At 36.7% G+C, this 15,723-nt stretch overlaps 1 pseudogene; it reads right to left on the reverse strand.

Moving 5' to 3' along the window:
- Nucleotides 1–1,787: 1,787 nt before the first annotated feature.
- LOC113028381 (5-hydroxytryptamine receptor 3A-like) lies at nt 1,788–13,057 on the reverse strand (annotated as a pseudogene).
- Between the last annotated feature and the right edge of the window lie 2,666 nt (nt 13,058–15,723).

The following is a 15,723-nucleotide window of genomic DNA, read 5'->3' on the forward strand; positions in this document are numbered from 1 at the left end:
ATATCTGTCCAGGGTATAGCCAGCCTCCAGCCCAATGCCCCCCAAGTGTCCCCACCCCCAGATTTAAACCTTAGCCAACTTTTAACAATTTAAATAGTTGCCTTGAAGTGGGGTTAGTTATAGACATCAAAAGTTTGGACTAGTCTGTAAATATGTTAATTTTATAGATGAAGCTAGCCACTTTAACATGACAGTCTCATCGGTAATTTTAAATTTGCTGGAAAGATGGGTTAGTTGTGCAAGAAACATACAGAGAAAGGAGAAGTTTATTTATTTATTTTTTACATTTTTAGAACCAGATAACAGGACTGATTATTTCATGCTAATACACAAAGTATCTAGGAAGCAAATAGATTTACAGGAAACATGAGCTACAATGCTTGATGTTGCCAGAAATAAGCAAGCGTGGCTATTGTAGCGCAGGAGGTAGAGCATCTACTAGTTGGAAGATTGGTGGTTCGATCCAGGGCTGCTCCATGCTAAATATCCTAACCCCAAGTTGCCTTCTCTTTTGCCTAAATAAGGCAAGTTGTATAAAGCACTTTGATTGCTCAGGTATAGTAGGAAAGTACTATTTATGATCCAGTCCATTTACCATATTTGACACAAGTCATAAAAGATCTACACTTCCAATACACTGTACTTTAAATATATTCATTAGTTAGAATTGGCAGAACATTAGCATTTTGTTTATTACTTGTCAAACATGTACATAGATCAGTAATTGGTGTCAAAATTAATGAAATGAAATATTCCATTATAGGCAGACATTGCTCAAGTTCCTGTCTGAACGAATACAAAGTTTAACTGAGCTTAAAGAAAATCTTTAAAAGAAGTGGAGAAGTTAATTCACCATTCCACTGCATACCAGACAACACAAACAACGTGTTAGACTGTCTTAACTTCACCCATTGTGTAAATATGTTATAAACCTTATTTAAAGGGAGCTAAAAAAAAAAAAACAGACTTTAAAGGCAAGCCAGCAGGATTAAAGGTAAATAACACAACATTAATACCTAAGACAGAGATAGAGTAGATAATAAGATGGGAGGGAATACTAGAGAGGCTAGACTAAACTAAAGAAAAGAATCAAATATAAAGAACAACTCTAACACCAACCAAAAACAGAATACAAACTAAAAATAATGACTAAGAAGCTTAAGGACCTGATATTACATTGCAGCTAACATGCAGTATCTGCTAGCTGTTAGTTACATTACAGCTAACCACTGGATTTTCCCTTTTCAGTGCAACTAGTCAAATAACAAGGAGCCAAATACTGCTAGAGACAAAGACAGTCAAAGTGGACAGTATATCCTTGGTTTCTTGCAGCCTGAAACTGATCCCCTTAAACTGATTTTTAGGTTTAGTGTCCTTATTTTCCTCCAAGTTATCAATTCTGTCACTAGTTAGCTAAGATAAACTAATGTAAGTGTATTTGCTGCAACCAACCAACCGACCGACCTGGTGACATAACATCCCGTGCTGACAGAAGATGGTGCTAAACATCCTTTTAAAACTTTAAGCAGTTATTTCTTAAGTCCAGCTTCACAGACACTGTTACATCCCTTTCAGTTTTTGAGAGTAGGGCTCCATCCGTAAATATCCTCTTTAAACACTTCTGACTGGTTTTAAAGTAAATTACTGTGAACCATCATCAACCTGCACCTTAATAGAACGAGTTTTATTTGGACCAATGGGAAAGAACAGCAGGGGTGAACACATTAAAAATAAGTTCATGTTGATCTTAATCACTTCATTTTTTTTGTTTGCTTTTTACTTCAGCCCTAGTAGTTTTCACTGTTCCACAATGAAAACATAGTTCCCAAAAACACAGTGAGTGTTGTGATATAAAAAATTAAGAACATCTTATTGATTCTTTTAGCTATTCTAGTCCAGTAGCCAGACTTCACGTCTTTCCTTTTACTGCCAAGCAGATTCATTGTTTTCCCGTTCTCTTCCAGTTCATTTAAGACTTGTTTGAGATTAAGGGATGCCTCCATCAATTTGCTGCTGCTATCCTGTAAAAGTATAGATTTATTTTTTTAAGAAGGAAATGAACAAGCTTGCAAATTATATACAGAAATAAATTAAGTATTAATTTACACATAACCATATCTCTAAGGAAATATATAACTTTATTTGTGGGCAGCTACAGTTTAGATTGGATGGGTTGTTACCAACATCTGCGAAGAATTTCATATCAATAATACCTTTAAAAAAAGATTTACTTAGAAAATTGGTGATGTGTTTAATATTTTACCTGCAGTACATGTATGGTGAAATGACTGCTGGTACTTTTTAAAAACTGGTTTGTTGCCATTGTGACTGGAATAATAGTTTAACTGATATGCAAACACACATTTTAACTTTCATGCAACATGACAACTTTTTATATGGTTTTTTTTATATGGTTGTTAATTCTCACCTCTTTGGTCACAGATTCTGTTTCATCAGGCGATGCATCATATACAGGTGCACAGTGACAACATTTCTTCATCCCTGGAATGACATATTAAACACAAAAAGCAACATAATTGAAACCATAACCAGAAATGTAAACTTGCATACATGATATCTTTTAGATCCAAAAGTAGAATAACTGTTATGATTAAGCTCACCTGTAAAAACAGCATTTTAAGTTTTAAGTGCTACTCACTTAGGCTTTGGTCACCATCTGTCTTGTTGTTTTGTGTAGCAGAGTCTTTATCAAGCAGATGCATCACTAAAATGCTTTGCAAGAGGCTGAGCAGCATCAGAGTAAAAACCCCAACGCAGTAGAGAGCTGAGGAGAGTAGGTTGTGTTAATGTGATTAACTAATGTCTTCCATCAAATAAACTCGTCTTCTTTACCTATAAGTGGAACCTTGTTTGAAGAGCTCGGCAGAATGTCATTGAGTATAAGCTGCATCACGGTGACAGCAAGCAGGACAGTCACCTTGAAACTGAGCTTCTCACCCCCACTATCTGAGATCAGGAAGGAGACCAAGTCCAGAATTAAGAAGAAGAGGATCGGCAGAATGAAATTGGCAATGTAGAGGACAGATCTCCTCTTCATGGTAATCTGTGAAATCATGTGTCAAGTGGTTAATCATCCTTCTACTTTGCATTAACTATTAAGGCAGGCACAAAAAGTAAATAAGGAAAAACAAGTGTGCACAGAGAAAAGATGCAAATGCAGAGAACGCTGAGTGAGAAAAATCACCTTCATGCTTATGACACTGACTTTTGTTCTGTCCTCATCACAACTTCAAATTACACTGAGAATGTTTCAGAAAGCCAGAGAAAGTATAGTATAGTATACATGGGTATAGCACCTTTATTTTGAAAATCACCAAATTCTCAATGCCCTATGACTGGCTTCCTGCCCTTCTTCAGCTTCCATAAAAAATAGACCGGATTGTAATTTAAGCCACATGAAGCGAGACTTGCTTAATGCGACACTGCTGAAATGCATTGCGGAGCATCTAGAGGAATTGCAAATATCTTGAATGGATGTAACCAACTCCTGCAGCCACGTTGGCACCAGAACACTTTATTTCCTTCTCTTACAGACTTTCCTTGGCTGCCAGCACCCATTTGGTGCCCCTTGGTATCTCTTGCCTATGCCCCAATGTGCCCCTCTGTAAATAAACCCAACTCTTAGTCTATTTCACCAGTAACCATGATAGAACAACCCGGCCAATCTCCAGGCCCAGCAGACTTGGAAACAGTCCATATACCCGTCATGGGGCCATGTTAGGTGAGTATGACCAAGTTCTCGGTGCTTTGGTCCAGCAACTAAAGCCAACTTCACAGCAGATTAGTCAAATGGATTGTACCCTGCAGGCCATTCACTCTAAGTTTACTCCCACTTTTTGTTACAATGCTCCTTGTTGGTTGAACTCCCTGCTTGAGCTTTACCAAATGATTTCCCATATGGTTGGTCTTGTTGTGGGACCAGTTGTTAGATTAGCCTTGGGCATATTTAACAACTAACCCAACATCTTGAGTTTATTTTGAAAGCTTAACCAGGCTAAACCAGGCTATCGCCCAAAAGCGATCATCTGTCAAAACGTGATTGCCTGTATTTAATGACTTGTTGGCCTATAATATGTGAAACAAATATCAAATGTATCTCTGATGAATTATATTGATTCTTGAGCTACAAACAACATTCCTGTACTAATGTTTTGGCAGACAATCACGTTTTGGCACAATACCTTGTTTGATCACATCCTCTGTGAGGATGAGATTATTTGCCAGCTGTTTGCTCTCCATCTGGGAGAGGTTCAATAACATTAAAATATTTTTGGATTAAAAAAAATCATATAATAATCATTTTATTTGATACTAATCTAGTTGGTTTTGTAGAATTGCTGCAGTATACTATTAGAACGCAATGACTTTTCTGACAATATACTTCTTCCCATAATCATTAAAGTAATAATCAGCAATAAATAAACATTTGGTACATTCAGTATCCAGTGCCATTTTTTTTATCAACAGGGCAAAAATTACTTTGTTGGAGCTTAAGAACGCGGCAACCGAAGTAGGTGTCAGTAATCATAAATGTGGTGAAGAAACCTAGGCATTGAAAGCTGCCGGGGAAAAAAAGCTACACAATGGATTACCTTTGTTTTCATGACAAATGAATTAAACTAGAAATATGGTTTGGCTTGATGCTGTGTGGCTGAAGTGGATAAATGTTTTCAAAATACTTACAGTGTAAACAAGCATAGATTGAAATGAGTCCAAATCACTGGTTTGGTTGTTGACTGTAATGTTGAGGAACTCCCATTCATCCTGTGTTTCTATCAAGTCTTTGGACCACCTTGTTATCACTTTATCATTTTCCAGTGTTTTCAAATTTATTTCTCGAGCTGAAGTGGGAAAATGCAGTAATCACATCAGTAAGGAAGAAAAATATGCCGTGGTATCTGATGATGTCTATTCTTGAGACCAAGAAAAACAAAATCTGTTATGAACTCACGAGTATGTGTCATTGACTTGAAGGAGAGGTTGCAGCTCTGAATGTCAAAGGGGAATTTGTACACATTCATCTTACAGGTGCTTACTACCACATGATCATTCCTAAATGAGACGTTGCCATTTGAATAAATCGTCAGAAAAGGGTTTGTAGTAGCCCTATCCTTCTCTGTCCTGAATGAAAATGAAAAACAAATTTTACACGAGGTATAGTGCAATTCCATAGCATCTATCATAGACCATGAGAAATGAAATTAAAGCAAAAGCAAGCAGCACATTTTATAAATAAATTTTTTTTCTAACAGTCTCCCCCCTCTTTTTTAACACAAAGTGTAGGCACAGTTTTCATATTTTTTCCATGAAATAACAATGTTACAGCATCACCATAACTGTTGGTGGGTCTGTGAATGTGAATACATTCCGACCAAGTGACCGAGTCCTTTTTTATTCGCGGGGCGATCGTGGCTCAAGAGTTGGGAGTTCGCCTTGTAATCGGAAGGTTGCCGGTTCGAGGCCCGGCTCGGACAGTCTCAGTCACTGTATCCTTGGGCAAGACACTTCACCTACCAGGCCAGAAGGGCCGATGGCGCGATATGGCAGCCTCGTCTCTGTCAGTCCGCCCTAGGGCAGCTGTGGCTACAACTGTAGCGTGCCTACAGTTGTAGCATGTAGGCCTCCACCAGTGTGTGTGAATGGGTAGATGACTGGCTGTGTAAAGCGCCTTGGGGTCCCTAGGGGGGACTAGTAAAAGCGCTATACAAATACAGGCCATTTACCACTTCTCTTTAATAGTTGTTCTTGTGTTTCTTGTTTTTGTTTATCTATTGTGGACTACTGCCCCCCTAGGTGGAGCTCAGAATTTTATAGACAATTGTGTTGATAAACTCATTAGGAAGGCCAGCTCTGTTCTGGGATGCACCCTGGACTCAGTGCAGGTGGTGGGAAACAGAAGGACTCTGGCCAAAATAACATCTCTGATGGATAGAGTCTCCCACCCCATGCATGTAAATGTTGCTGAACTGCAGAACTCCTTCAGTGACAGACTGCTGCATCCTAGATGCATGAAGGAGCGTTTCCGCAGGTCCTTCCTCCGTGCAGCTGTCAGACTGTACAATCAAAACTGCTCCCAACAAACACAGATGTTTACATCAGTGCTTCTCCTGTTATAACTGCACATTACTTTTTCTCAGCCTATATATACACTAACTTATTGTAAGTTACATGTCTACTTTTTAATGCACAGGTACAATACACAATCTGCACTTTTCTAATTATTCTAAATATTCGTAACTATTTAAACATCTTTCACTATCCTGCTCTGTTTGCACACTATCTGTACGCTAATTTTAACAACTGTACTGTACTCTGCTCTGCTCTGGTAACTATTGTCCATGATGTAAATATGTAAAAATTGCGTTTTCTGTCCTATGTCCTGTTCTTTTTGTATATGTGTGTTTTGTTTTTTTTTTGCTGCTGATACAACCAAATTTCCCCTTGTAGGACAATTAAAGGATTATTTTTATTCTGTTCTCCTATTCTACATCTAAGAGTGTATGGATAGAATATAAATATTAAGCATATTAATATTAAACTTACATTTCTTCGATAATTAAATCTGGCATCCATAACAGTTCAGTAGGAATTGTTATGGATTCAAGTCCACAGAATTCCTTTGGGTTCCAAGAAATGTGCTCATTTTTCCATCTCTACACAAGGTTTTGTAAAAGAGAAGGGAGGGATGGAAGCAAGAAAAACAGATGAAATCCATATTTCAACAATAGCTTGAAATTGTGTATTTCTAATGAAAAACTTACCAAAAATACCCAAATATAAGAAATGAAGAGCTGTTCGGTTTCTTTCTGTGTGCAAAGAAATCAAGGGTGACGCTAGATTAGACTAGGTGCCTGAGTATTCCATATGTGGTCACAGAAATGGTGAAGAGGTCCCAAAAACAGACCCAAATAATTTTTATTCCAGATGGAAATAACAATTCTTTATTTATAGTGGATCTTATATCTTGCCAGCGATGCAATTAGCAAACTGTAGCTAACAAAAGTGCTGTAAAACTAGGGATGAGTACCAGTATCGGTTCTGACATAAACAGTAGTAACCAGACCGAAAAGCAGCGCACATTTTGGTGCTTTATTTCGGTCCTTTTTTTCCTGAGATGTCATGCACTTTGGATTCTAGCCAATCATTTTACCTTTGCAAGGATAGTAGGCGGGCCCAGGTGCGTACGTTCTTTTAGAGCAGAGCTACAGATTAAAAATGCCCAAGGCGAAGCGGTCAAAAGTCTGGCTGTACTTCACAGCAAAACATGCAAACTCAGCAGCCTGCAACAAGTGCTTTAAGGTGATACTGTGATACTGTGCAAAGGAGGTAACACCTCGAATCTGACGACGAACGACGAGCACATATACTGCGGGTGTGGTGCCTGTTATCGGACCCGGAGTTATCAACATCCCCCAAGAACCCGAAGAGGAGACTCCTGGCCCGTAGCCCTGCCAGTGTAGCAGAAATGATGACGGATGATGATGGCAGCAGCAGCTGTTCTTCTTTGGGGGAGTAGCTTAATGTTGTTCGTGTGTAATTTACATTGAGTAGGCTAACCACGTTATTAAATTAATGCATGTAAGGTGAACTAGCAAACACCGTCATAGTTACATGTGGCTGTCTTGTTGTTTTAATGGCAGATACTCCCTTCACCCTGACCAAAAAGGCTAAAATGACCAAAGAAAAAGTGGAAAACGACTAAACATGAGAGGTTTTTGGACAAAGTTTGTGTTTTTTCCATTGTTTAAGCACTGCTTCCAGCCAAGAGTGATACCATATATGCCCCATAGCTGCAGAAAAGGCTAACATTGTTATCTTTTTACACAAAACAGCTAAATATGAGAGGTTTTTGGACAAAGTTTGTGTTCTCCATTCTTTAAGCACCGGTTCGAGCACCGTTTAAGCACCGGCAACATACTGGTTTGGCACTGGTATCGGATAAAACCTAAACGATACCCATCCTTATGTAAAACACAATACCTTTCCTTGTATAAAATACAAATTCAAAATTTGTAGGGCTCTAAAAACATAGCAATGTATATCTCTCATCATTAAACTTCAGAGTGCAAGCAGATGACCAAAACCTGAAGACAACCCACCACAGTATTAACTAATAATAATAACTATAAGTATAGAGCATTAATAATAGCAAATAACTAGAGTAAAGAATTAATGTTTGGCAGAAGGGAATGATGCTTCATGAGCAAAAATAGAAACTACTTACCATATCTAGGATCCCAAAAACTTTCATTAGATGTGATATCTCTGTAACAGTATTGTAGTTTTTCACAGGCCTTGTCAGAATGTAGTTATCATTGCCTTTGTTCAAGTTTAGAAACTTTACAACATCGTTATAACCACAGTTTCCATTATTGTTCTCTTCTTTTTCTGAAACAGCATCAAGACACTCTGATGATGATATCCATACAATTTAAGTTAAATTAAAATTAAAATGTATTTATAAAGCACATGTAAAAACAACAACAATGTCGATCAAAGTGCTTCACAAATTAAGAGCAAGAACCAACAGTGAGACAACAGCAACACAAGACAAACATAGAAGCCTGCCAAATGATAATCAACTAACTTGAGTCAAGGCCAAAGTAAATAGATGAGTCTTTAAGCAAGATTTAAAAGACTGAATAGTATCAGAAGTACGAATGGCAACAGGGAGATTATTCCATAGTCTAGGTGTAGCGATAGCAAAGGCACGATCGCCTCTGGCTTTCAGGCTAGACCTGGGTTTCATTGAGAGCATCTGATTAGAGGATCTTAGTGCTTTTTTGGGTTACACAAATGGAGAAGTCCTGTTAAATAGCTAGGTGCCATACAGTTTAAAATTTTATAAGTGAGTAAAAGAATTTTAAAATCAATACGAAATTTCACAGGAAGCCAGTGTAAGCTAGTTAAAACTGGAGTAATATGATCATTCATTCTGGCACCTGGTTGTTCATATCCTCTATGTAACCCAACTGTATATACATAACACTGTTTATTACATATTGCTTTTTAAAACTGGCTTCTATATTCTTACATTTCATATATTTTTTCTCTGTTAATACTGTCCATATGTATGTAGTGCTGCAGACCCCCCGAGCATGTTTGCACTGAGAAGGAGATGCTCTGTCTTTCATTGTACAAGTGTATAGTGACAATAAAGGCATTCAATCTATTCTAATTGCAAACAGTTAAGAAAATAGTGTGGGAGACCAAAATAAAATAAAGGGAGGTACAGTAGTCTAGTCTCGAAGTAATGAATGCATGAATCAGCTTCTCAAGGTCCTTAGGGGGGAAGAAATAGCTTGGCTTTAGTAAGATAAGATAAGATAACCTTTATTAGTCCCACACGTGGGAAATTTGTTTTGTCACAGCAGGAAGTGGACAGTGCAAAAGTTATGAGGCAAAAATTAGAATACAATAAGAATAAATACAGTACACAACTGTACAGAATAGAATAAAATAAAATACTATATACAGTAGAATAAAATAAAATAAATATACAATAAGATAAAAATAGAATACAAATACAAATACTATATACAACTGAGTAAAAATACAACGATGACAGAAAGGATTATTGCAAGGATTAGTAATCAACTTAATCATTACCACTCTGCATATTACCCTTCATTGTTGATAGTCATGTACAACAAAATATGGAAAATTATAAATAGAGTTTATTTTCACAAAATTTAAGTGAATCTTTGACTGAATCTGAAGTTTATTTTCAGATAGTCTGCTTAATGAATCAAAAATAAATTGGCAGAGAAAGCAAATTATTGCACATGTATTTAAAAATAGACCTGTACCTCTGTTAAAGGTCCCGTTGGATATCTGCTGATCAACATGTTGTGGCAATAAACCAGAGGCATTTCCACCTGGAATAAATAAATAGATACTGTTGCATATGATGAGTGTATATAACAACTGTATGTATGTAGAATCCCATGAAAAAGTCTTTATTTCCCATCTTATTTCTTAGTTTTTTGCATATTTGTCACACTTACTTGTTTCTGATCAGTAACCTGAATAAATAAGAAATGCATCAAGGGGAAAAAAGGTTCTCTGAACAAACCTGGTCCTATTCCAACAATATCTTACAAACAGTGAAACATGGTGGTGGTAGTGTGACAGTCTGGGGCTGCTTTGCTGCTTTATTTGTCATCATCAATAGAACCATAAATTCTCTTTTCTACCCAAAATGAGAATTTCTAGCCACCAGACTTGGACTGTGAAGTATTTGATCCAACTTCTCTGAATGGCTCAAAGAATAAAATGAAGACTTGGAGTTGCATACTGCAAATCCAGACTTAAATCAGACCCCAGTGTGGTTGAATTAAAACAACTCAGCAAAGAAGAGTGAACCCAAATTCCCCCACAGTGATTGCTTGACGCTTGATTGCAATTCTTGCTGCTGAGGGTGGGACAAAGGTAGGTTGTCCATAACTTACACCCCCCCCCCCCCCCCCCCCCCCCCTCCTGAAATCATCATTTAAAAACTGCATTTTGTAGTTACTCTGGTTATTGTTGTGTAATGTTAATGTTGTATTTGCTTGATGATCTGAAATATATGTGTGTGACAAACAGGTTTCTCATATACATGTATTGTCTTCATGACATATATACTGTTTCTTACTATAGAAAGTACTAAATTAACAATATAAACAATAAATATAATCTAATAATATAATCTAAATAGTCAAAAGAAGTAATGAATACATTTGTAAAACAGAAAAGCTAACTGGCTAGATAATTAATTTAAAATGCATATATTTATAATTCCTGACAACTTCTGAAGTGCTCTTTCTGTACCTGTAGTAATGGTGTCATTGGGCATCTGTTGATCATCGTGTAGCTCTACAGTGAAAGCATTTCCACCTGGCAGAAAAGAGTACAAGAACATGTCAGTTTCTTCCCCTTTATTAATGAAATCTGGATGTTTCGTTAAATAGTGATTAAAAACATACACTTCTACTGCATTAAATGTTGTAACATTTGTAATTTTAGAGTTTATAAAATATATAACTTATAGGATGAGGTAAAAAAAAGAAAGTAAACCCTACTCATGGAATATTTCACTTCATCACATTTCTTAATTCATTATACACAGTGCTACTTCTTGTAGCGAAATCACATGATATAATATTACACAAATAAAGCACAAGATGATGCCAGGCCCTCCATAACATTATATATATATTTCTATACAATTATAGATGCCCCCACTTACCAAACTCATACTTCTAATAGGGTTTACTATTGTGTTACTGGTGATGAATTTATACCTTGAATTCATTCAAATGTACGCAATTTTTAACTGACCTTTGCCAGTGCTAAAGGCAGTGGAAATATTGGCTGCAATATACAATATACCCCATGAATTCTCTTAACTCCAGCCAGACCTGGCTGTTGAACAGGCCAAGGAAGATATAGCTTTACACAGTTATTCTTTTTGGACCTTTATAGTTTGTATTTCACTTAATGATTCATTTAATTTCCATTTGCGTTATACAGGGTGGGCCATTTATATGGATACTATGGATATACTATGGATACACCATAGTAAAATGGGAATGGTTGGTGATATTAAAGTCCTGTTTGTGGCACATTAGTATATGTGAGGGGGCAAACTCCTCAAGATGGGTGGTGACCATAGTTGCCATTTAGAAGTTTTCAATAGGAAGAGGGCCATGTGACACATCAAACTTATTGGTAATGTCACAAGAAAAACAATGGTGTGCTTGGTTTCAACATAAGTTTATTCTTTCAGGTTTTATGTGCGTTTGAGAGGCAGCTGAATGAAAAGGCAACCTTGATTTAATGGTGATACTCTCCAATGAAGGCTTATATTCTTGTTGCAGTGTTGTCCTGAATGATGTTGTCATTTAGACAAAAGCTCTAAATCAGTGCTGGTATACGGGGAGAAAAAGACAAAGCTGGAGACAAAGAAATTGTAGAGTTTTAAGGTGGTTGTGTAGTTATATGTAGTAACCTATTATGTTATAAACTGGTTGGGTATAACTAGCAAAAGACTTAATCCTGATATAAATGGTGGTTAAGTCATATCTTAAAATTGCTTATAATAGTACTGATCGCATCTTGTAGAGATATACTTTGACAGCTGATTCCACTTTTGGTCTGTACAGCTAAATTGTTGAACAAAAAGCACATTTAGAGGGAACAGAGTTAACTTCAGCCTGTCAGTTCGATGAACCACTTGTGCACCTCAATTAAACAACCCCTCCTCCACACCGTCCATTTTAAAGTGATCGACAAACCCCAGCATTACAGTGACAAAGACAGATTAACAAAGACAAAACAAAGACTTTTCACACTTTCTTCCGTGAATGTCTGCCCTGCTTTAATTGTCTCCATGTCTGCTTTGTTCCCAAGTGTACACTATCTCTTGTTTTAAACAGCATGGTTAAGATAAGCTTTATTTAGTCTTGGTTGTTTACATCCTTTTGAAAAATGTTCATAATTATTTGTCCCCGGTGTCTTACATGGAGTTCTATTTCCTCCCCTGCCATTGTCTGTTGATTTCAGCTGTGTATTGTTTACCCCCTGCTCACTTACTGATTACTCTGTGTGTAATCAGTAAGCATCTAGTAAGTCCCTATGTGTTTCCATGCCATTATTCTGTGCTTTTTCTTGTTACTTTCTTGTCACATGTTTGAATTTTTAATCAAATATCTTGCTTTTTGTTTTGTCTTCCTCCCATAAATGCATTTTGTTTTTATTAATGTGTTTAAAAGCCCTGATCCATTAATATTCTTTTTTAAAAATCTGGTTTTAGTAGGAGCCGGAAAAATGTGTAATTTATCAAAAGGATATTTCTGTTCTTTGGTGGTAAATGGCTGGTTTCAGAGGAAAACAGACTTCATACTGAACTACATACTTACTACTTACTTTTATGAAGTTAAAATAAAGTGTTGATTACTTATATTTTAAAAGCACCATAAGTCAGCTCTATGAAGCTAGATGGAATTATCAGCTTACCTGTGAAGAAGATCAGAAAGAAGAAACCTGCTATCATCATGGCTTTCAGAGATTAATGAGCATCCTCGTCCTCTGGTTTCTCGAGATGCTTGCTGTTCTATCACTGTTGTTTTTTACATTTGCCCTGCCCTAAAAGAGGGCAGGGCAAATGTAAAAAACAACAGTAATTGTCCTCTATTGATCCCAACAAAACAGCCTTTTCAGTGCATTTGATCCATTAACTGAACTTGATGACAGCAACTCAAATGCTGAGACAGGGCCATGTTTACCACTGTATAGTGTCCCCACTTAAAGGTCCATCAATCTAAGAACTGAAAATTCCAGTTATTGGACTTTTGGGAGCAGAATGTTGTCCCATTTTTGTCTGACATAGTATAAGATTCTATCTTCTTAACACTCTTGACTCTTTCAAGGCCTTTTCTTTGCATGATGCACAAAATGTTTTGACTTGGTGAAAGGTCTGGACTGCGGGCAGGACTGTCCAATGGATATTTTATTTATATAGTGCATTTCATATATTATACTTATAAAGTGACTTCAGTACTGGGGTAGCATAGTGAAAGTTCAATGGATGTAAAAGAATTCTAGCTGCTGGATTCTGCAATACCTTGACTCTTCTATTAAGAGGCCATGCTATTGTAATAGATAAAGCATGTTGTTTACTAGAGGCGGGCAGATCAATTAAAATATTGATAGTATCGTAACTAACATTGGTATTTGTATTGAACACACACACACACACACACACACACACACACACACACACACACACACACACACACACACACACACACATATATAGCCTGCTGAATTGTGCAAAATAGCTTTTTTTTATGAAAAAAAATTGCTCAAACATCAGTTATGAAAAATGTCTAAATCTTTTTGTGTTGACTGTGAGGTGTATTGCATTTAAACAGCATAAGTTGTGCTTTAGAGACAGGTACATTTACATTTCAGGTCTCCAAAAATTCCAGTTTCAAAATGCATGAAAACCTGAAAGGTACCCTGCATAAACTGCCTTCATAAGTTAAAAGCATAAGTATCAGTTTTGGTATCTGGTGCTAAATTATTACCAAGATCTGCAGTATTGCACATCACTGTTGTTTACTATTGTCTCTGTAAAATAGCAAGGTATTTCTCCCAAAAAGATATCTGGATGTAACCAATGTGTTCTTGGGTTGTGTCTGACGGTGAAAGATAAAAATAAAGACCTCCAAGTCAATAACTTGCCCGTTCCAGCTCCTCTCCCGCAGGGTAATTGTAATTGTAGAAAAGGGCTCGTATTTATTTTTACATTAAACATAAAGTACAAACTTACATGAAACATATTTGACACAAGATGAAAAAACACCAACACAAAATTTGACATACCTGATAAAGAAAGGTAAAAAGAAAGACCTCCAAGTAAATAACTTGCCTGCTCCTAGAACCAAATATAAACAGTTGAGATAAGTTAGCTCACCCCACTACAACTTCCAAGCTAACTTAACCCCTAAATAAACAAGATTTGACAGCAAGTAAGATCTGTATTAAAGCGAGCCAAAGTGATTTATATAGTTTTCAGCACTGAGAGGTCTGTGCTATGCAGCAGGATTTCATGTTAAACAGGTAACTTTCAACATCACAAAGATGGGGTACTGGGGTAGATCATCATACTTATTTATGCTGCAGACGTAATGTTCCATATTAGAGATCAACAATTATTAAATCACTGCCTACTGTTTGAATTGGAATAAAATACAAATGGTAGGCAGAGAGCATAGGCCTGTGGACCGAGTCAAACAAGTCTCATTCATTAACATAGGCACAGCTGTAAGAACCAAACTGGCCATTGTACATAGATCATGTTTCTGTTGATGACTTTTCTATGAAAACTAATTTGTTTGTAAGAACAATAGTGAATGAAGCCCAGTGGTGTCTGGAAATGTTTCTCTGCCAATGTCTTAATACCCAGTTAACCATACCTATTTTAATGTAGTGGACTTTTGATAGGTACCATCATAAAATATGCGTAGATTATATATTCAAAGTCTTAACAATTTTACATTGCAGATCATTATTCTGTTCCACAATTTATAGACACCGCTCTTGCTGATTGAATCTCTGCTCAACCTGTTACTGGCCTTTTGCCAGTAAACCTAACAATTTGCAAAGTTTTTCTCCTGCTGTTTCTTTGTACCATTACACTGTATAACTACCAACTTTTTGTGCAATAATTTCTGCCATCATTTTCAAAATGGCCTAATAGTTTTCTTTTCTTTTCTTAAAATCGCACAGTTTCTCAGTTTAAACACATGATATTATCTATCTTTAGTTGTGAAAAACATTAGTTGGATTTATGAGATAATTCCAAATTTGGATTCTATTAACATTTTACACAACGTCTCAACACTTTTGGAACTGGTTGTAAAAAGTGTCCATTTCGATGGTCCTGAGCCACATATAGAATTTCAAAATCTATTCAGCCACAGATTTCAAGATGTGGGTAAAAGCTTTCATACAGTCACAATAGCAACGTGAAAGAACAGGGAAGTGGGAGAGACCACAGTTAAGTGCTCCATCAGAAGAGGCAGCTGGGTCATGTTTAAGAAAGGCAAGACAGCTATGTTTTTTTCCCTCATCAAGCACAAAAACTTTCATGGCAATTTCCAAGTTCCCTTCATGCTGCCATTTACTTTCACCACGATAAATGCATCCACTTTA

This window comes from Astatotilapia calliptera, chromosome 8 (assembly GCF_900246225.1).
Source record: "Astatotilapia calliptera chromosome 8, fAstCal1.2, whole genome shotgun sequence".
Classification (NCBI taxonomy): Eukaryota; Metazoa; Chordata; class Actinopteri; order Cichliformes; family Cichlidae; genus Astatotilapia; species Astatotilapia calliptera.